At 39.6% G+C, this 23,931-nt stretch overlaps 1 protein-coding gene across 1 annotated transcript in view; it reads right to left on the reverse strand.

Moving 5' to 3' along the window:
- PTPRT (protein tyrosine phosphatase receptor type T) overlaps window positions 1-23,931 on the reverse strand; it is a 733,605-nt gene that overhangs the window by 647,485 nt on the left and 62,189 nt on the right. The gene's annotated exons all lie outside the window — the stretch shown is intronic.

Here is a 23,931-nt window from a genome sequence, read left to right on the forward strand (position 1 = left end):
TGGGTCACTCGCTCCTGTCGGCGTGACCACTGCTCCTGCTTTCTTCTCCATCTGTCAGAGCCTCTCACAATAGCTTAGGAGCCCTGCTGGTAGCTGGAGCACAAGGCAGGAGAGATTATGGCCAACTGGCTGCTCAAACAAGAGACGGAACAGCTGGCCAAGGGCTCATCTACACCAAACAGGATATTCCACTATGAAAGGGGTATATAAAGGCAGGAACCACACTACTGCTTTATAGCAGTATTGAAGTGCACTGACAACTGTTGGGGCCCATTGATACATACCATATACTGCTTTCATACCACTTTCATAGTGTTATATCCTGTTTGGTGTAGATGTGTCATGGGCCCCAACAGTTGTCAGTGCACTTCAGTACCAGTATAGTGTGGCTCCTGCCTTTTATATACCACTTTCATGGTGGAATATCCTGTTTGGTGTAGATGAGCCCCCTGTGGGTAGGCTGGGTGGGAGGCTGGCAGCTGAAGCTACAGCAGTCCTTCTGGCAAGGGCATGGCAGGGAGAGCTGTGCCTTCTGCTCCTGCTGGCATGGCCACTCTTCCTGCCTCGAGCCCCTTGTGAATTCTCACAAGAGGTTGGCCCTCATGATAGCCTAGGAGCCCCATGGACAGCTGAAGCAAAAGGCAGGGGGATTGGACAGGCAGGAGCAAGTGGCTAGCCAGCTTCCCAATATAGTGAAGGAGCAGGTAGGCTGGGCAAGCAGCAGCAGCTGAAACCACACCGGCCCTCATGGCAAGGGCAAGGCAGGGAGAGCAATGTGATTCGTTCTGGCCAGTCGCTCCCTCCTGCTGGCACGACTGCTGTTCTCAGCTTGTGTCCCAACTATTGGGAAAGGTTGTGCAAGCTCCTGTGAAAGGTCAGCTAGGGCCAGCCTCTGATAGTAGCTCAGAGGAGCCCCACAGGAGGCTGGGGCCCAAAGCAGGAGCAACCAGGCAGGGAAGAGCATGTGGCTAACTGGCTGCTCAAGCAAGAGAGGGAGGCCAAGCAGGTAGGCTGGATGTAGCTCCGGCAACCCCTGGTTGAAGAAGTGGCAGCCCTCCTGGCAGGAGAAAGTGGCGTAATTCGCATCTCTTTCCCACTTTGCAACCTGATGCAGGCGCTTGACCCTGCATTTAAGGTATGGCCGGTCCTGCCCCTGAACTTCTGTTGAACCCCCTGCAAATATTTTTCCATATTATTTATTTTATTTATTGCATTTATAGCCCACCTTTTTTTCCTCCATGGAATCCAAGGAGGCATACATAACCATCCTCTTCTCCATTTTATTCTTACAACAAGCCTGTGAGGTAGGTTGGGCTGAGAATCTGTAACTGGCCCAGGCACCCAGTCAGCTTCCTAGGCCAAGTGGAGAATAGAACCCAGATTTCCCAACTCCCAGTCCAACACTCTAACCATTACAACACACTGCCTTCTTCTCCTGCAAACATCCTGGTTTCTATATCTAACTAAACTTTTGAATTGAACTGCCTGCAAATCGTTGGCATCTTGAGCTAAGATCATGACTCCTATAATCTCTAACTAAATGTTGACCTCCTGGTTGAAACAGATGAGCTCTTGGACGACATATAAAAACATTTAACCTCATAATGTACAAAATGAAAACTAAATAGAAAATGGAGGTCAATTTTGTTTCTTCACAATGAGCACAAAGTGAATCTGACTAATTGTCTCAGGACACTTACAGGGACAGAATGGGATGTGAGTGTATATCCATATCACAGGGGCATGTTGCTCAAGGGAGTCTCCCATAAAGCAGTTTTTTTTAAAAAAAATTAAGATTCCTTCAGATAACTAAAGAATTCATACTATTGATCAGGGAAAGCCCCTTCCCTCTGGTTCAACTGGGCTTAGTAAACCAAGCATTCATATACACATAACAACGGTGCCCTGTTCTGGCAGTAACAGACTCTCACCGCAGTTCACATTACAATAGCAGTGGTCAATTCCAATCTGAAGTCAGAGCACAGTAGGGCAGGCAGACAAGAGGAGCAGGAATCAACAAGACTGATCACAAAGGACAGGCAAGAGGTCAAAACATAGGTAAACAGTCAGTACATTATGTCGTCCAAGAGCAGAGTTGTTAGGCAGTCCAGAGGTCAAGAAACAGGGTATCAAGCAAAGGCATGGTTCAGGAAACACGACTCAAGGTGGGTGGACCAAAGTTGTTCCAACACCGGCTGCTTGCTACTGCAGGCTTTTAATCCCACAGCCTGCTGGACCATACCCAGAGCTCAGCTGGTGCGATCAAGCCTCCTTCTGCAGAGCCTTACTCCTGAAGAGTAACTTTGTCCTGAGGAGTCCTCCTCTGCAGGTGAGCACTTCATTGCACAAGAGCCCTATTAGCCTGCCGCCTGAGGCGACGACGCTTCCTGGGGTCAGGGGATTGCTCAACTTCTGCCTCAGAGGCAGAGTCTCTTTCTCCTGTCAGGGATGGCCCTGCAACCACCTCCCCCAAGGGCTCAGGCTTCTGTGAGAAGTCCCTGGCCTGGGTCTTTGACTTCTAGGGCCTCCTGGGCTTCAGGGGCCTCCTGGGCTTCTGGGTCCACTAGCTCCTCCTCTGAAGAGGACTCCTCAAGTAAGGGCATGTCAAATGGTTATCTAACACTTTGATTCCCCCCCCCAAAAAATTAATGGGAAGTCCATACCATTAACTGTAGTGGAACTTTCTCCATTTTAGTTTAACTGCCTAGTTTGCATTTCGAATACTTTATTGGGTACATAAATTATTCAGTTGAGGCTTTGCTGTGCTCCTCTATTAGATGGAGTGTGCTTGTTGCCAGTTCAAAATCCTTCTCAGAAGGCTATAAATGTGCATGTTATTAGATATAAGAGATGGTCCTTGTCCATTTTGTGTAATTCATTACTGCTCCAGTGTTTTTTCAGCTGGCCTCTTCCTACTCTCTTTTGACAACACCAGTAAATCTCTCAAAGATTTTTAAATAAGAGCAGCATCAAGTCTGGTATCTAATTTACTTTCCAGTTAAAAGGATTTGAGATTATGAACTTTTCCACAACTTGGTTGTTGCCATCTTTAAATATTTTAATATTTCCAAGCCACTGGCTCTGCAATGCACAACCCGTGATAGCTTTTAAAGATTGCAGTGCACGCATTGCCATCTTTTACTGTGCCTTTGCTTCCTTGTGTTAAATTCTGAATGCTCAGCACAGCACTGGTGGAAGCTAGTGCTGTGCTGAAACCTTGCCTACCCTTTCACAACCTCTTTGCTTCCCTGCAAAAAAAAAAAAAAAAAGCTGTTGGGTGGGTTTTTTGCCTCTTTCACAGGGATATTGAGAATTTGGGAGAAATTTCTCAGCATGCAGGGCTTCAGTGTTAACTTTACTGTTAGGAGGTGTCTAAGAGGTTTGTGTGTGTATGCTTTTTATTTACCCATTTTTATCCCATTCGGTCCTTCAGCCTCTCAGGCTGCTTGAGCTTTCTAAGAAGTCTCCTAGAGCAGTGGTCTTCAACTGGTGGGCTGTGACCTAAAACTGGGTTGTGAGATCAGTCCAAATGGGTCATAGCATTAGGACTATTAAGTATAATTCAAGTAAAATTGTGAAAGTGGGTGCCATGTTGCAGGCTGGGAGTCCAAAGTGAATCTGAGGTCTGGACCAGTTGAAGACAGCTGCCCTAGAGGACTTAACCAGGACATCCTCTCTCGGAGCTATCCAGTGCTGCTTCCAGCTGAATTCCTAAAAGCTGAGTGAGGTGTTTTTGCTTAGACTTTGTTGTTGTTAAAAGGGAGGAGGAGGAGGAGGAGAAATTACTCATCTTTCTGGCATTCAATAGGCAGCAAGACTGGAAAGCCTGTTCCACTGGAAGAAGATTCCTTCCATTGGAGGAAGCGAAACTTTGGATCCAACCAAATTCATTGTTTGAATTCCTGTGTTACTTTATTTACAATATTCATATGCCATTTAATAAAATCTCTAAGCAGTTTGTGTACAAAATAGTAAAGATTACAGTTAAAATAGATATGCAATAATAAACAATTACAAGTTATAACAAAATTAAATAAATACAAAGAACCACTAAAACACAGCCATGTAATGTTATCAATGACAAGCAAGAAAGAGAGAGAGATGTTGTAAACAAATAAGTTTTCAGAAGACATTTAAAATTCACTATATTTTCTGCCTGCCAAACTGCATGGGGTTGGCACGCTATTGATAAGGCCTGTGTTCATGAAGTCACACATCAACATTCTGTTAGTCACTGAACAGTCAAGATTGTGGAATGGCCAACTGTCATCAGCCAGCATGAGCAATGGTCACACTGGGAATTGTAGACCAACACCCTGACTGTGGCACCCCGACTGTGGAATGCCCTCTCCTTAGAGGCCCGACTGGCGTCAATGCTGATTTTATTCCGTCACCAAGTGAAACATGGCTTTTAAACAAAGCTTTTAATGGTTAAATTCACTAACATGGCACATTGTTTTAACTGTTTTAATTGTTTCACAGCTTTTAAATTATATATTGTTTTAAGTTGGTTTATGGTTTAATTTGTTTTTATCTGTGTATATTTACTGTTTTATACTGTATACTTTTATTTGTACATTGCCCTGAGATCTTCATGATATAGGGCAGGATATAAATGTTTTAAATAAAGGGTCTCTACTTCCCTTGCTCGGCTTTGTCCATTTTCTTCTGCTGCCCCTTATGCCTGGAACGCTCTTCCAGAACATTTGAGAACTACAAGTTCAACCGCAGCTTTTAAAGCTCAGCTAAAAACTTTTCTTTTTCCTAAAGCTTTTAAAACTTGATCTTGTTCTGACTTTATACTGTTAGTTTTACCCTACCCAGTGCCTGTTTACCCTACCCTGTGCCTGTTTGCATTCTCTTCCCCTCCTTATTGTTTTATTATGATTTTATTAGAATGTAAGCCTATGCGGCAGGGTCTTGCTATTTACTGTTTTACTCTGTACAGCACCATGTACATTGATGGTGCTATATAAATAAATAATAATAATAAATAAATAAATAAATAAATAAATAAATAAATAAAACACATTTAAAGGGTTTGCGGAAGGCTGACATAGGGGAAGACAGTCTGCTAGGTTTTCTGACCCCAAGTTATTTAGGGCTTTGTATGTCAACAACAAAACCTTGAATGTGGCTCAGTAGCTAATAGGTAGTCAGTGCAATTCTTTTAACACAGGTATAATCTATGCATAGATGGGTGTCCTACTGAGCACCCTAGCTGCTGCTATCTGCACTAGCTGGAGCTTCTGAACCAGGTGCAAGGGCAGCCCCACATAAAATGCATTACAGTAATCTAATCAGGAGGTAAACACAATAATCATTTGCAGATCAGAATTCAAAAATCATTAGCAGAACACTTCATAGCACTGAAATTATCACTTTTTTTGTATAATAAAGTCTTCCCTGAATGTCCTATTCACCACCTATTATAATTTTACTCCTCACCACTTGTTTCCACCCTTATTTGTGCAACCTAGACTCCATAAAAATGAATCTTAAGAGACTTGCAGTACATTTCTTTGTGACACGATAGCTCACAGAATCATACCAGCTCTTCAAACAGCCATGATCATGGTGGGAATTTCACTAATCTTGAAAGGTCTCCTGCAAACCACTTGCTCTATGTATTTCCCTTTCTACACCTGCCTCTATCACCTTCACCTTCCTATGCGGTCTCCCCTTAGACAAATTTTAGATTGTAAGCATCTCAGAACTGTACGTGAATACTTTGTATACACATTGATGATGAAATAATAAGTAACATCAACAAAATTCTATAATGTACACCTCATTTGGTCACTAAAATTGCAAATAAATAATAAGATTCTTAAAGCATTAGTAGGTCTGTTCTTAACATTTGACTGTAACATGAATATAATTACCTCAATGTATCAATATTTTGATGTGGAATGACATACTAGACATCATTACAATCACAATAAAACAAACCCTAACTTTTAGAAAAGAATTCACTGGTTCAGCTTTCAATCTTCACCCCGAAAAGAACCCATTTGTGACTATCAAATGGCTTTGACAAACATCTATTTCCGAAAACACTGCTACTTTCTGATAGCTGACAAAATGAAAATTTGATTTATTCCAAGTGACTTTTGAAATGAGGTCTATGTTAAAAGTTCATGATTTCTTCCATGTCAGAAATATTTCTAGCCTCTTTTTCTGTGCATTCTGTGCTATGACTCCATTATGGAAAAAGCATTTAAAGCCCATCTGCGGTTGATTTTTTACACCGCTGAAAAGGATGTTAGGGCACTGAAATACTTCAGCCTGTGGTACTGAGGCAAACTTCATCCAAATCTTCTTCCTATATAATACATTTTGTCATAAAGTCACATATAAAAATCATAATTAAAACAATGAAATCATATCTTCTTAAAAGGTATTTTTTCATGGCTGTGGTCTTCAAGTCTTCTATTCATTCATTATTATGATAGCATTTAGACTATTACAGCTCCATATAATATAAAAGAATGTTGGTATAGTCCTTTTAAAGCCATCTGCAATTGATGTGAAAGAATGATGCTGTCAATTAAAGTTTCATCAACCAACCAAGACTTTAGGGAATGCTATACCTTGCTAGTATTGATTTTCACTTTGTTGGACTTGCTTGGTTAAAGTCTTTTTAAGCTTTACCAGCTCAATATGTGAGAAGGAGCAGAAGGAGCTTATGAGAAAGTATGTGTAACCATTTCAGAGAGAAATATCTGACAGCACTCAGTAGCAAGATTTATTCAGGTAGAGAAATAGATTTCTCCTGCCTGTCACTCAGATCTATAAATTTCAGTGTCTTGCAATTGTCTAAGTTTGTCTCCAATATCCTTTCTATCAATAAGCTACTACAGGCCCATGAATGTAGACTTGACCAGATCCATTACAAAAAGTTCAGAAGGTGCCATTAGCCTCCAAAATACATACACTACTGATGACATTTATTGGATAAGGAGCCTGTCATTAAGGTGGCCCTGTGTCACTGCCACAGGCTCATATAGCCTCCTTGCTAGTCAATTCCTCATTGGTAGTAGAGTCTACTTCTAACACTGGAAGGTTGATCTTCATTTGCTTGAGTATCCATCCAGAATGGTTCTACCTGGTACACTCATCTGGCAAACCATGTGTATTCAATATTGCTGCCCCTTTGATGTGTCATACTGTCCCACAGTTCCTGATGCTTAGCAATGACCAGAACCAATTACATGTAATAATATGAAGTTCATCCAGGCCATTAATCCACCATTAATACAGAGTTGGTTAGTCTTCTGTATCATGCTGTCAAGTAGTAAGAAAAATAGCTATCACATCAGGTGCAGATATTTGATAAAATGTGTGCTCGAATGTGCAGGCTCAGATAGACTTTTTCTTTAAAGTGTCAGCATACTTTCATAACACTAAGAACCTAAAACATTTTCTAACTGTTGCTTTCTAGCATGTATTTTAATTACTAAGGAGAGGAGATAAAGTAAATCATATCCAAGAATATGGCCCAACAGATGGTTTCTTAACTTGGCATATAAACTACAGTAAAATAAATAGAGAGGCAGAGGATGGGAGATATTCTTTTTGACCTAGCTCACAACACGTAGGTTTCATAACACAAGCTGTTTAGCTTTGTTTGTGGATAACCATATTATGAAAGGATATTTATAACTTTAAAGCACCAAAAACCTCACTTTTCATCTATGAGAGACACCGAAAGGAAACGTGTTGTGAAGGATTTGAATCTTTGCCATAAAAAGAACAGTGTGTGTAATTATGCCTTGCTAATGTAAGTTGCATCTAGTCAGACTGCTTACACACAACAACAAAAGGTACGCCTAACATGCTGTGAACTTCTATAGGCAGACTCCTGGAATCAGGTACAAAGTACCTAAGACGCAAGCCACTATACTCAGAATGACTGGTCTAAACAATAAATCATCCTGGGGGAAATCCTATGTTCTTGTTTCACACCATAGCATACAACTGCAAGAAGACTAGCTATATCTGAGAACAGTATACATCTGAAAGCTCAAAATCTATTTTACTGTGATCTGGTAGCTGTTGCATTTTATTTATGTACTTAAGGGCATGAGTTACAGGCTGAGCCCTCTATCAAGTGGTTTTGAACAGGCCATGCTTCCATCTATAAGCTGAAGCAAAAGTGAGGAACCTTTGCTAGGAACATCTTTCGACTCATGGCCTGAAATACCTGCCTGTTTGGATCCATCACTGTTTGGAACTTTGAAAGCACTCTGTACATAGATTCTCTTATATTTGGACTTTGGATTTCTAAGGACTGTGCCATGAAAACTACTGTGGGGCTTTTCATAGACTTGAGATTGCATTTGCTATGGATTGTGTGTTTGAAGCCAGCTCAGCATTCAGCAGGCCATTGGACTTTTCCCAGCTAGGCTTAGGTGGCTGGGAGTTCCCTGGGTTGATGTACAAGCACAGGACTTCTTGTGCCTGAGCTTTTCCCTTCCCTAGATTGTGTGTTAACCATTAAGCTTTTCATCATTAGATTCCCCAAACAAAAGAAGTCTCATTGATTGAGTGTCCCATCCCGTGTCACTTTGCCAGCATGTGTGAATGCTGGAGGGAAGGAGACCCAAGACATTACTTATCAATAGTTAGTCCTTGAACAGCAGACTGAGCAGACAAGTTACCCGGTCACAGTCTTCTTCACTATCATGAAATATATATTTCTATTTAAGTCGTAGTTATTCTTTCTAAATTAGTGCAAATTTTATGGAAACCCACGTCTTCTTTTTTAGAGATGCATGTCCTCTTTTGGAAATATGTAAGTGGCCATCCTAAGCTGAAACAGCAGAGAGAAAATAACGCAGACAACAAGATTTTAAAAAGGACTAGTATTTTTCTTCAGCAGATATATGCCCTTTACTCAAAAGGCACTACTTTAATTCAAAATGTGCAAAACATCCAGCACAGGATAGTATAGATGCATGCAGCTCTGTTTTTCTCCAGAAGCACTTTTTCATATGCAATGATGCTTTTCAAACATCCACTGGAAGTGTAGAATTATTTTTTTCCCTACAAATTTACAAGTAAATCCATTAATTCATTTGTAAGTGAAGATTAGCTTTTAAAATGGATCATGTAAAGAAACCCAGTAGCTTTATCAAATCATTTATTTCACACAAATTCATTTTAATAATAATGGAATACACTTCCCATATTAGTTTAAAATTCATTGAAATCTTGTTCGTTCACAGTGCTTGAAGAAATCTGGTTAATAAAGCTATTTATAGCAGAATAATCTTTTCTTTTTTTCTTTTTCTTTTTGGTATGGTGAGCCAGTGTTTCTCATATGTGGGAAATTATCGCCCAATTAGTTTGTTATGTATAATTAGCAAACTATACACAAAACATCTTTACAACAAACTAATTGATTGGACAACTGAGAAAGCTATTTTGGCTGATAAGCAAGCAGGGATCAGAGAAGGTAGATCCACCATAGACCATTGCCTTGTATTAGCCCATTTAATTGATAAATATGCTAAGAAACCAGGTGGTGTGCTATATGCAGCTTTTATTTATTTGAAAGCTGCATTTGACTCAATCTCACGCACAAGACTCTAGGAGAAATAAAATTCCTCAACTATAAACAAAAGACTTCCTTTTTTATTATTAAATGGTTGAAGGTGTGATGCTCTACAGATCGACAGCTTACAGGATCTGTGCTAGCCCCAAAGGGAGTTAAGCAAGGCTGCATTTTGGCCCCTGTATTGTTTAATTTGTACATAAATGATATTGTTAAGAACTTAACATCCCCAACGTTTCACACCCCTAAATTGGCTACAAAACCTATTTCCATCTTATTGTATGCAGACGATGCAGTACTTCTTTCTCAAACAAAAGTGGGCTTAAAAAGAGTAATGAGGGCATTTTCTGAATAGTGCCAAAAAGAACACCTAGTTGTGAATTATAACAAATCTAAAGTTATGGTGTTCTCAAAAAAATACAGGGACCATAGATGGCATATGGATAAACAGCTGATTGAACAAGTGAAAGTCTTCAAATACCTTGGTGTAGCCTTTTAATCAACAGGGTCATGGTCAGCCCTTCAGAAATATGTGGTGGAAAAAGCATCTCAGAGTGCTAAAATTCTGTTACACTTCTTTCACACGAAAGGTGGCAACCATATACCCTCAGCACGTGAAGTTTCTAAAGCCAAACCTTTAGCACAGTTATTATATGGGGCTGAGATTTGGGTGGATGCTTATTCTGGACCTGTGGAAGCTGTTCAGTCTAAGTTTTTAAGACAATTTTTTTCTGTCTCACGCTGTGTTCCAAATGCCTCCTTGCGTTTGGAGGCTAATCTTCCCTCTATTAGTTTACAGGCCTGGTGCAGGACGCTTAATTATTGGCTTTGGCTGAATTTAAGTCCTAATGGTTTACTCCCCTTGGTTCTGGAGGATCTTCATGAGAGCGTTTGGATGAAGACTTTACTCCTCTTCTAAATAAAATGGGATTTGGAAATAAATTTAAAGCTATAATAGAACAGTTGTACTCTCAAAATACAGCCGTAGTGGTAGTGAATGATGGAGTTACGGATAAGATACGACTAGCCAGAGGGACAAGGCAAGGATGTCCACTCTCGCCGGTCCTGTTTGTAATGGTAATGGAATTATTGGCGAATGCAATAAGAGAGGATGAGGAGATAGAAGGAATAGGTAGTATGAAAAAAATAAAACTGAATATGGTTGCAGATGATACTTTGCTAACCATTAAAAATCCAATAGAAAAGATGGCAAGAATTAAACAGCAATTGAGAGAATTTGAGGATATTACAGGGCTAAGAATAAATTGGTCCAAATCAGAGATGACGTTATTTAATTATACTAAAAAAGAAGAGAAGGACTGGGAAGAAAAGGGAAGAGAAATGAAAGTTAAGGAACAGATTAGATATTTGGGAATTAAAATTACACAGAATTTAGAGAGTTTAGAGAAAGAGAATTTAAATAGTTTAAAAAAAGAGATTTTAGTAAATTGGAAAAATATAAAAGATTAAATTTATCCTGGTTTGGAAGAATAGCATTAATAAAAATGAAGATTTTAGCAAAGATCAATTTTGTGTTTAGGATGTTACCAATAAAAATTTCAGAATTAGAGATAAAAAGTTGGCAAAATATCATAAATAATTATTGTAATGGAGATAAGAAAGCGAGGGTAAATAAGAGTAAATGGTATTTAAGTTAAAAAAAGGGAGGATTGGGTCTCCCAAATATTAAACTATATTATGTAGCTAATAAGTTAAGACATATTGTGGAGGCAATTATAGGAATAGGAGAACTAGATTGGATGGATGATAAAACTACAAGTAATGTAGAGATCAATCTGGAAAATGTATTTTTTTAGGGAAGGGAAAAAGAAATGGGTGGAAAGTATAGGTAACCCGCTCTTAAGGTTTCACTGGGAAATTTGGAGTAAATATAAAGGGGAGCTGCTTCCGAGCAGCTCCCCTTTGTCACCAGTAATAATGTTAAAAAAATTCCCGGAGGAATTAAAGACTAGATTAAGTAAAGTTTTAATAGAAAAAAATAAAATGAAATTAAGGGAATGGTTAAGAGGAATGAATACAAGAGAGAAAATAGAAGAGGTTTTAAAAGATAAAAAATTAACTTGGTTAAATTATTGGCAATTAGAACAGTGGACTAAAAAGTGGATAACAGAAAATGGAGATTGTAGAGAATTGACGAAGTTTGAGGAATTAATAGTTAAGAAAGAAAAGGATAGGGGGGAAAATAGTGTCAAAAGGGTTAATGAGTGAAATTTATAGAATATTGGTGGAGAAAGGGTTGATGGATAGTTCAGGTAAAATGGTTTGGGAGACAGATTTAAATATACAAATAGAACAACAGAGTTGGGAGGGACTATGGAGACAAAGAGCGTTGAGAAATATGTCAGTAAGAATAAAAGAGAATTATTTTAAAATTATATGGAGGTGGTACCTAACCCTGGTTAGATTAAACAAGATAAATAATCAGCATTCAGCAAATTGTTGGAGCGGATGTAGGGGAAAAGGAATGTATTTACATATGTGGTGGGAATGCAAATATGTACAAAAATTGTGGAAGATGGTGTTTTCGGAGATTGAAGAAATTGTGGGAATGAAGATAGAAAGAACACCAAAAGTTGCATTACTGTCACTATTTGAAGATTTAAAATGTAAAAAAGAAAGTAAGGAATTGATAACGAATTTGCTGACGGCAGCAAGATTGATTGTAGCTAGGAACTGGAAGATTCAAGGGGAATATTCTATTGAAGAATGGTATAAAGAAGTATGGGACATAGCTATAAATGACAAATTGACTTGTAATATTAAATGGAGAAGAGGTATAGCTAAAACAAATGATTTTGAAGGAATTTGGAAACAGTTCCTAATATTTGTGTTTTCTAAGGGAAGTGGGAAACCGCCAGCAGAAGAAAGTATGAGATTTTGGAATCAGGAATGAGATCCCGAGGTGGGGGGTGCACTTATATGTTAAGTTTGATTATGTTATTTAGATATGATATTATGTATTCAACATTTATTCAACATTTATGTAGTATGTTGTTTTCTTTTTAATTGTATGTTGTATGTTTAAGTATTGTAGAAAAAATTTTTTTTAAAAAAACTTTACTCCTCTGGTTTATCACCACAATATTTATTAACTCTGGAGTTGGGCAAAGCAAAAGATGTAATTAGACAATGCCTATATGATATTGAACAACAGAACAATCTGGCCACTATAAGAAAATTTTCTCCATGGTATGACTACTTTCCATCTCGCCTTTTTGACACACTGGCATCTTATTTGCAAAACTTAACTGTTCTAAAATACAGACGAGCTTTTACTTATGCAAGACTGAATATACTGCCATCAGCTATACTTGAGGGCTGATTTAAAAGAATCCCATTGGAAAACCACATCTGCCCATGTGGAGATGGCAGTATCGAAATAGTAGCTCATGTATTATTATGTTGTACTTTTTATAGAGACTTGAGGAAAGAGGTGATCACTCCACTACTGTTATCTATTCCAGGGCGGTCCGTTATTGCTTCTGTGTCTTTCCTTCTTGCAGACCAAAATAAGCAGGTGACAGCAAAAACTGCAAGATTTTTAGCAGGTGCTATCAAATAAGATCTACCATCTTATCAGAATCTTAATTTCTCACAGCTCCTTTGACTGAACAGAAGTTTATTTGTTTTATTTACTTATTCCTATTTTATGTGAAAGACTTGTATTAATTCTGGAATTTGTATTTAATGTAATTTTTTAGAATGCAACTTGGGTATTTTTGGTCAAGTGCAATCTTGCTTTTATTCTTTTGTACATCTCATTTCAAATGTTAAGGCCTGTGGGTGATGCAAATAAAGAAAGGAATGAATATATATATATATATATATATATATATATATATGGGAATATATATATATATATATATATATATATATGGGAATGAGGTAGCCTAATATATTGGTTGTCAAGCTGTCTGGAATGAGTTTTCATGACAATGGAACACATGAAGTTTCAATTTCTGAATAAAATGTTGGGGAGACAGGTAGATTCCTCCATTGGTGGGTATTCCTAAGTCAAAAGGTTCAGAAGAAGGTAACTGTGATCCTAAATGTATTAACTGTGATCCTAAATTCATTAACTGTATGAATCTATCAAGTTCAACAGGACCTATTCCCTAGTAAACAGACATGCACAAGGTTGCATGCTAAACTAAGACCTTTTACCTAGAATGACCATACCTAGAATGAGAAGTAACAACCAAATCAACACCCTTTCTTTCTATGCTACAAATCTACTGTTCGGATTGAAAGGAAATGGATGGCACTGCACTTTCTGGCCTTTGTGTCAACGTTGGACACCAGTGCAGGAAATGGTGTCAGCACTTGTGCGTGTTTACAAATGTGTGTGTTTAAAATGCTCTTTATAGGTCAGGTATATACTTTAGTAATTTTGGCTTCTTTAGCTAATTATTCCAACCAGTTCAACTATCTCTCATTGCAACAAATAATAATTAATAGGGGTGTGGAGAGCAGGTCTGTTCCACCCCGAAATTTGGGACAGCACTCTGATGAGGTGATTCTATGCTCCAATTTTCAGGGCCGTTGGATAACCCATCAGAAAACCGCTCCATTTTTGGGTAGCTGATATAGTCGTCAATGGGAATTAACATAAATGCTTACATCTCTGTCGTTTTTACAGATAAAGAGATGAAACTTGGCACCCTGGAAGCTCTTAAGGAGGACTTCAGCCGTGCCAAGTTTGAATCAGATTCCTTCATCCCTTGATTTTTTGGATTTCTTTAAAAAAAATTCCTCTCAAACCATTCCCCCCATACACATTCACACATACACACACACACACTTAAACTGTTCATATGCACTTCAACTTCACTCAAGAGAGCTTGCAGAAGCAGTAGGAAAAAGGTTGTGCATAACATGGGGGGACTAGAAGAAACACCTCTCCCTCTCCCAACACAGCCAGAGCCAGCAGCAGCACCCATTGCATGCCTCGTGATGGATTAATAAAGCTTTATTAATTGAGAAACATGTGTGCTGCTTGTGCATGAGTTTTGAAAAAATGTGTGCCACAATACACAGAGGCAGACTATAAAAAACACAACACAGAACTCACAAAGGGTTGATTTTTTTGGTATTTTTTAATATATGTATTTTAGTACGAGGGGGCAGTAGACTAAAGACACACACACACAATAACAGCAGGCACTGGGGGTGTGGAATGAAATATAAGATAAAGGATTGGAATGGAAAGATTAAAGAGATTTTTTGGTATTTTTTATATAGTTTTTAGTGGGTGATAGTAGACTACACACATACATACAAACACACACACACAATAACAGCAGGCACTGAGAGTTGAAATGTAAGGTAAAGGATTGAAATGGAAAGATAAAGAGATTTTTAAAATATTTTTATATAGTTTTTAGTGGGGCTAACAGTAAAACACACAACAAAGTGGAAGTATGGGACGCTTTGAAGCAACTTGGATTTTAGATACACAACAAGAACAAACACTGATTGAGACAGACAGACTGGGATTTAAGGAAGGGTTGGAAAGATAAAGGATTTTTTTCTTAAGATTTTTTTAAATTTCTCAGTGGGAGTAATACAAGAACACACACACACAGTAATACACAAAGGGGGCATGGGGTGGTTCTACAAGAAGCAAATAAAAGCAGACAGAGAGAGAAGAGCAAACCCAGCAAAGCAGGAGCTATTTTTCTCTGACTGAGCAGCAGCTAGAAATCAAGCAGACACAGAGCAAGCACAACTAGGGGCATGTCTACATGGGGCGATATCCCGGGGATCGTCCCTGTGCATCCACATGACACACAGGGGATCCCGGGAGCAGGGAGAGATAATCCCTCCCTTTCCCTGGGACATCGCCCTACACTTTAATTGCAGCTCTTCCCACAGTCCCGGGATGATTCCGAGTCTGCGGGAGGTGCGGCCGGGCATCCCGTTTTCATCCCAGCTCCTTGCGAGTAACTGCAAGAAGCCAGGAACCAGGCACAGAGCTCCTGAGGAGCTCCGTGCCCATCGGAGGTGGGGTGGGAGGAGCAGGAGGGGTTGCTTTTTCAAAAAAACCCCAACCTTTTGCGCTGAAGTGCTCCTGCACTCAGTTCCGATTAAAAAAATTGGTGGGTGCGACATCCTCCTGGGACATCACGCACCACGTGTAGACTGAGGGGAAGGATCTCGCAATCGCCATATCACGAGATCCTCCCCCCTCCGCAGGTAGATCTAGACATGCCCTAGATCTCTCTCTCTCTCTCTTTCTCTCCTCCTTCCTTCCATTCTGAACACTCCATGAGGAATAAGTCCCAGGACAAGAACAAATGGGTTATATGATTTGCAATCCCTCCCCCTAAGCAACGTGATTGGAGGAAAGACGGGGAGGAGACTGTGGCTATTGGTTAGCCACAGATATCAATCTCAAAACTACACCTCCCTCACCCCTCAACGACAGTGTCTTCCTATATGGAAAAGGGTTCAGTTGATCATCACGTCCATTAACATGAAATGAGCCCTCACATCACCTAAAAAGCCTTCAGATCCATTTAGGGCTCCGAACAATTTTCTATCCGCACCGCAGGCGTCCCACAGTTTTAAAACCATCCCCTAACCGCACCGCCATTTCGGACGTATGTCGGACCCCCGGATTTTTGGCGTGAAGTGCACTCCCCCTAATAATTAAGTACACTTGCAACCTTAATACAGAAGAATGCTGAAAAGGAGACCTTACAGACTTCATTGTCTCAAAAGTGACATCTCTGTAAGATGTTTTGATTTGCATTTAAAATTTCCACTGAACGTAGTTTAAAATGCATTGAGTTATTTTGACAACCATAAAAATAATCCACCCCCACCATTTATTATAGACTACACTTTTATTTTTTTATTATTTTAAGTTTAGTATTATTTGAAGCTGAATTCTAGGAACAGAAAAATGGGGTAGAGGTTACCTTAGAGACTATTGGAAATGATATAATACCAACTCTAAATTTAATGTTCCTTCCCCCCTGACAAATAATAATGCCAACAATAGTATCTGGATTTAAGGCACCCTTTGGCTTTATGCAAATGAAGGCATATTTATGGTGGTAGAAGTATTCTGTTGCAGCTGAAGATATATATTTAGAAGCTACCTTTCACATTAAATAAACTGTGTGATACAGACTTCTTGGGACCATACCATTTCAGACTGCATGTGGTGATAAGTTTTAATGGTCCCATACATCAAATAGGAAGTCAGCATTATAGGGAGAGAGCTGAAGTCAAGTTTTCTTCATGATATGCTGACACCTTTTTATGTGCAAGGAGTTTCTAACACCAAAGAGCATTCAAACACGCAATCTCTCACTTGAAGCCTAAAGTGATACCATACAGGGAATGCTGTCAACCTTTTGCTGCTATGTTGAGTTAGAAACTCGTAGGTGCTAATTATGTACAGCACCTAGCTATATTGGGACTTCCAAAAATGAAAACATCTCGGATCAGTTGTATCTGGGATTTATAACTACTTGGCCTCCTCCAGGCAAAATGGACACTTTCAATATTCATAATCGTTACATTCGTGGTATAGAGCACAATCATTACTACCACTAATGAAAACATACTTGATCATCACAGCGCGCATCCCTAAACTGTCTGGATATATAAGAGGACTGCAATTCTCAAGATGCCGTGTCTTCAGTATAACTCCTGTTCCTTGTTAAGAGGGAGGTAATAGAGATGTTTCAGCAAGCATTCTGTTTAAGTCTTGGAAAATCTTTTTAAAAGCTGATAGCTTGAAAAGAGGGGTTGGGGTGAAATTAAAGTAAGGGGATGGGAAAAGCACAAATCTTTTTTTTTTTTTTAAAGGGACATAAGTAGCAACTGAGGGAGCTAATCTCACAGGCAGCACCTGAGATGAAGTAACAGCCACTAGGGAGCAGACACCCCTACACACACATACACACACACACACACACAGAGAGAGAGAGAGAGAGAGAGAGAGAGAGAGAGAGAGAGAGAGAGAGAGAGAGAGAGAGAGAGAGAGAGAGAGAGAGAGAATGGGTCTTTGCAGAGAATGGCTTTTTGTTCCCTGTACAGCACTTTTCCAAAGCATGGCCCATCAATGCAACCCCCTATGCAAGCAAACAGGGGTATTAGTTCTTCATTGGTTAGCATAGGGTACTAACTTGAAAGGGTTAGTACTAACTTTCTGGGAGGCAAAATTCATGGAAGGATAACCATTTGCCCTACTTTATGGAGGTTACTTGTAACGTAGAATGGTAGCTTCATTTGTTATAATAGATTCAGCTGCATAGACTATTCCAGGAAACAGACACATCTAGGACTTAGATCCAGCACTCTGACACTGACATCCATCTAGTTGCAAGGTAGCAGTGAAGCTAGAACTAAGCACAGCATAGGATACTGTACCATATGAATATTGCTCAACTAACGTGTCTGTTAAAGGCATGGCCCTAGCATTTAGAGGGTTGAAGGAACATGAAAGCCCTTAACACATTGTGTTAAACCGAAAGGTTTTTGTTTATTGAATTATACCATTAAGTTCACATCATTTTGATGGGATAAAAAGTTATTCTATACACATATTAAAATTGAAGTATTAAGCATAAAATATTTCTGCCCATTGGACTGGTTGCTGTTGGAAACAGCAGTTGCATAAACTCTTCATCTAAACGTAGGCTGGTTATCTGTCCTCTTTTGTGAAGCATTGCAAGAGGAATGTCCAGTATTTGAAGCCATTTTATATATGAAGGACTGTCCTGACCAATTCTGGTTTAAACATACAGAATGTAAGAAGCAGAGGCAGTAAGCCTATGCACACCAGCTGCTGGGGAACATGGGTGGGAGGAGGGTGCTATTGCACTTGTGTCCTCCTTGTGGGTTCTTGGTCACTGGTTGGCCACTGTTTGAACAGAACGTTGGACAAGATGGACCCTTGGTCTGATCCAGCATGGCTCCTCTTATGTTCTTAACTGCTGACCATTAATACTTGGCACTAGAGAGTAGAAAATACAGGTGGGCAGATACTTCACCTGGTAAGTTTTCTGGACTATGGTGAGATTTACTGTATTTCTATTGAAATTATAATCAATTTTTCTGAATTTGCATCTATACATGCAAATTGTATTTGTGCCCTCTTTTGTCCTCTTTTTTGGCAATTCGCAAGTGGCCACTCTAATCTTTGAGGCAAACTAGACATGATGTAATCCATGAACAGGATCTTCCATGTTTGTTTATAAACAGCTACAGTGAGCCCAATTCAGATCAGGACTTTGATGCTGTGTGGAGGATAGTTCCCCAGCACACATTGTATTCCTAATGAAAACTGTTCTATATGGGTTATAGATGCGTTTTGTCCTCTGCTCAGTGCGAAATAGAGACTATGGGCCTGTTCAGATGACATGTTAACCCACCATGGATTGCTCAAAAACGCAATCCATGGTAGGTTAGCGTGTCGTGTGGTGAATGTTCAAGTATCCATGCCCACCACCCACCTTCTGCAGGAAGGTTAGCAGGCATCCATGGTGGTTCATGTGTCATCTGGAAGGAAATCCACAGAAATGATGAAAAAGCAAAACATAAAATAAAATAAAATGGTGGCAACCATAGAGTCTGCCAGCAATAACAATTGCCACTTCCAGCTACTCTCTTGACACTATGGTCATTTTCTATGGCCATGCTGCCCTTTTGATGGCTAGGAAGGCTGCTGCACCCTGAATCTTGCTGCAGCACCTGCTGGAATACATGGGCACCACAGTGGGAGGCCACAAATTTATCCATGGAGCAGGCAGTTATAAGTAAACCATGACGCTCTGTCGGGTAACAACAGTGTGACAGGCACATGCATTGCGGTTTTCCCACCCCTCCCCACTCTGTGGATACTTTACCCTCCTTCCCCCCATGCTTGTATAAAAGCTAGATGGCAATCCACCATTTCACTAGAACACTTGCCATGCTCTCTCCCCAGCAAGTCCATCCCCACACCTACGAATTCAAGTCTTGTTTCAGAATTATTGAATCTATACTTGTTAGGAACAACTGCAAAGCAAAAAAAAAAAAAATTCAAAGGATGTCTATGTCTACAAAACCAGACATCTGCTTATTTCATATAATTCATGCAGAAAATTGCCCAAACTTTTTCCAAAGTAAAAACAGACACACACACTGGTTTCTAATTTGAAAACAAAACTCTATTTCCCACTTCTTCCCCACTCTTTACAGCTTTTATCTTTAGGAAATATGGAGGCTTCAAGGTTCTATAATTTGCACTTCATTTGAGAACTAATGAAAAGAAATGTTCTTGCACTTCAAACTATTTCCTCAGTCAATTAGACAAATCCTCTAAGTGGAACTTGTGAAGTGATTCGTGTCCAGGAACTTAATTAGTCCCTAATTCTGGAACTTGCAGCCTCCTAACCCATGTTTATCTATTAAGTAGAGGCCAGACAACCCAGACTACAGCCTGACAGCTTGTAGCAATCAGAACATGAGGTCAGCAGGGAATGGTAAAGTCTTCTTTAACGAAGTGGCAAAGGCAGCCATTTAAAAGCAGACTACAGAAAGAGTGGTTCTGCTTATAAAAGAGGCCTTATTTATTTATTTAATACTTATATACCGCCCCCATAGCCAGAGCTCTCTGGGCAGTTTACAGAAATTCTAAAACTGAGATAAAAACAAGTATACATACACACATAAAGCATTAAAAACCGTTAAAAAAAAAACACTAAACATGTGGATGATTAAGATGTGTTGCCATATGCCTGGGCAAAGAGACAATTCTAGTCATTCTCATCAATGACTAGAACTGTCCCGAAAGTTCAGTAGGCAAGCTTGCAGAACTGACTATTTGTATTCCAGGTTCAAAAGTTGTGTTAAAAAAAACAAAATCAAGGCCTAATCCACACCAAGCAGGATATTGTACTATGAAAGCGGTATATAAAAGGCAGGAGCCACACTACTGTTTTATAGCAGAACGGGCCCATTGCCACATACAACTTTCATACTGCTATATCCTGCCTGGTGTGGCTCCTGCCTTTTATATACCACTTTCATAGTGCAATATCCTGTTTGGTGTAGACTAGGTCCAAATCTGTAATTAAAAAAGAAGTTATGTATTTAATATGCAGTTTGGCATTGAGTATAGATATATACATTTGCAATCCTGTGCAGTGTGGCATGTCTCAGTCACAGCCCTTTCTTGATCCTTAGGAACTGCAGTTTTGAAGGGCTATTTGTGAGGAGGCTGAGAGAAAGTTCTGGGGAGATTCTGAGGAGAGTTGGTTGAAAAGATTCATAGGGAAAGAGTTGAAGATTTCAGAGGAAAGGTTGAGGAGCGTACAGCCAGCCAGAATAAAAAATAACCATTCAGAGATGACCATGGAAGAGAGATCAGCAGCCTTTTGCCCTCACACAAACAGCAGCCTGACAATGACACAGAGCCTGGGGTATAGTTGCATTTCAACCCAGGATTGTGTAACAATAGTTGGGTCAGGACACTCTAATCACTCACCTGCAGCGAACTATTTTGTTGGCCTCCATCTCCTTCTATTTATGTATTTCATAGTGTAGAAATGTACCTTAAATTGTGTTTACCTGAACTGGTCCTTTTGCTCCTTTGCCTTTTCCCCTCTTGTCAAATAAGTCCTAGTTGTTGTTGTTTTGTCTTTTGTGAAGTTGCCCCCATTTCCCACCCACCAACCCCTCCTTTCAGGAAACATGAGGCTGGAGGCAAAGGAACACTTCCATTACACCTACTGAAACAGTTCAATCTTACTTCAACACAGGTGAAGAGGCAGCATTCTCCACCTCACTTGAGGGCAGCAGGCTAGCTTAACAAGCTCAGAAATGGTTGCATGGAACACATAGTTCTATCCTTCAACAGATGGGAATGGTCAGTGGACCACCACTGCTGGTACCTCCACCCTGCCCATCTTCTGTCACCTAAGGAATCTACCTCACTCTGCTCAATGGTAGGGCTGGCCTGCTGGTAGGGAAAGTGAGATTCCACATTTATTTATTTAGGAAGCAGGGCAGGTAAAGAACGGTAACAACTTTTGGGCTCCATTTGTAGATATATACTCATTTGGTTTGAACTATGTTCAGATGCTTAAGTTTTGGAGAAACATATCCTGGATTTTTTAAAATTTATTTTTAAGATAAAGGCAGTGGAAGAGCAGTATGGAGCCTGTCTCCCCACCCATTCCCTCTCCTTAACCCACACATTTCTTTATAAGGATTCCTATAGTTACACCCTTGCTCAGCTGTAGCAGAAGCTCTGACGAGTACCAGAGAACAGCACAAGTGCCTCCAATTTACTCAGCTCTGCAGCTGAGGAAAAACAAAGGAATTGACATTGCTTAGATGTTTCTTGAGGTCAATGTCAGGAATGTGGCAGGGAAGAATTAACTACACTCTCTTTACGAAAAAATCACAACTGAAAGTGAAACCCCAGGAATGGTCAAGAAATGGTCACATTTCTCTACTGTTTATAAAGGAAGTTGTGAAACTGATTTCCCATCCTATACATAATTTCCTAGCAGCAAGGTTACTATGGGGCATAAATATTCTTTTAGTTCTGAAGAAAACAGGATAACAGGCATTTTTTAAAATCTATAATACAAATGCAGACACATGCATGGATTCTCTCTCTCTCTCTCTCTCTCTCACACACACACACACACACCTGCCACAGTTTTTCCTGCCAAAAGAAATATTATTGATGTTTTCCTACTGCCAGCCAATAAACCTCAGACTATTCATTTACTCAGACTATAATAGACAGAAAAAGATAAGTAGCATCATTAATGTGAAGCATAAACTTTAATGTATTTATTCTTTTGGCAGCATTGATTTTGGCTAAAATGAAATCTGTTTGCAATAAACACCATCAAAAGGAAAATCACTCACATATGCAACAGAAATCTTCACACTTTTTTTAAAAAAAGAACGTTAATCAGCATTTCCAGTTTCATTATGCATACCAATTACTATGTGATGATCATATGGATACTTCTCACTGAAGTACTACTTGCACTTGATGCATAGTTGCCTCAGAATAGAAGATGCAAAAGAGCAAACCACAGTAAAATTATATTCATCACATGAAAACATGGGTAGATGTAGTTAGTTCTTTGATTTGAATTCTTCCAACTTCATCTGTACATTAAGCAACATATGGCCCTCACTAGCATTAAATCCTGACCACTAAAAAGGAAGGGCAGGTATAATACAGAGTAAAGTTCCTGTAGTGAACAATACCGACATAAATTGTGTTCTTCAAACATTCCTAGCGAATCCCTGCAAGCCCTTGAGGGTGTCCAACAAGCATTCGCAAAATGCTCATTGGGTAGAATTTCTAACTAGCGCTCTGTTCCTGCGAAAATAACCTCACCTTGGGGAAGGACTATGCAGTTGGAGGCAGCTGAGGACTCCATTGCACAAATAAGAGGCCTCAGGCTTTGCTGCTTGATGGAAAATGTATTTTATTTATTTATTGCATTTTTATACCGCCCAATAGCCAAAGCTCTCTGGGCAGTTTACAAATATTAAACCCATGGAAACCATTTAAAATATAAAACAACCAGGATAAAAGCATAATATAAAAATACAATATAAAACCACAACCAGGATAAAATCGAGCCGCAATGCAGAATTTAATACAGATTTAAAATACAAATTTAAAATAGCAAAGTTAAAATTAAGTTAATAGACTGTTAAAATGCTGAGAAAATAAAAAGGGCTTCATTTGGCATCTAAAAGAGGATAATGTAGATGCCAGGTGAACCTCTTTATGGAGCTCATTCCACAGCCAGGGTGCCACAGCAGAGTAGGCCCTCCTCTGACCATAGGGTCAGCCTCATTCTTTCCAATGGGAAAAGAGGCTGCACACATCTTTTCCAGCCAGCGGACAGGCCTGAGGTCTGTGCAACAGAGCTCTTCAATGCTTGCTACACTTTCCCCTTCTCCCTTTTTTCTACAGGGAGGAAGAGGAATAGCAGGTAGTAAAGGATGTGAGTAGAGTAGAGGTAGGGATCTGTTCACAGCAAGCTATGCCCAGATTAATTGTGCTCATTTTAATTTAAGCAGAGGGGCTTGATCCATCCTTTGGCCACTTAACATTTGATAATGAAGACTATCCCATTCTGCATTCCACTTTACACTTGAGTAAAGATCCATTCGGCTCTCCACCATAAGTTTTTAGAATGGAGCCAAGAGGTTTGGCCCTTTGCTATATGGGAGCTCACACTTCTAGTGCTAACATACATAGAGGATTTTTATGAAGGCTGCACAGCATATTGCTAAGGAACGTGCTTGGATTGCTAATGTTTGAAGACATATGCTGAGGTTTAACAGCTTTTTGATGCGTTTTGCTCTGA

Source organism: Elgaria multicarinata, chromosome 1 (genome assembly GCF_023053635.1).
Source record: "Elgaria multicarinata webbii isolate HBS135686 ecotype San Diego chromosome 1, rElgMul1.1.pri, whole genome shotgun sequence".
Lineage (NCBI taxonomy): Eukaryota > Metazoa > Chordata > Lepidosauria > Squamata > Anguidae > Elgaria > Elgaria multicarinata.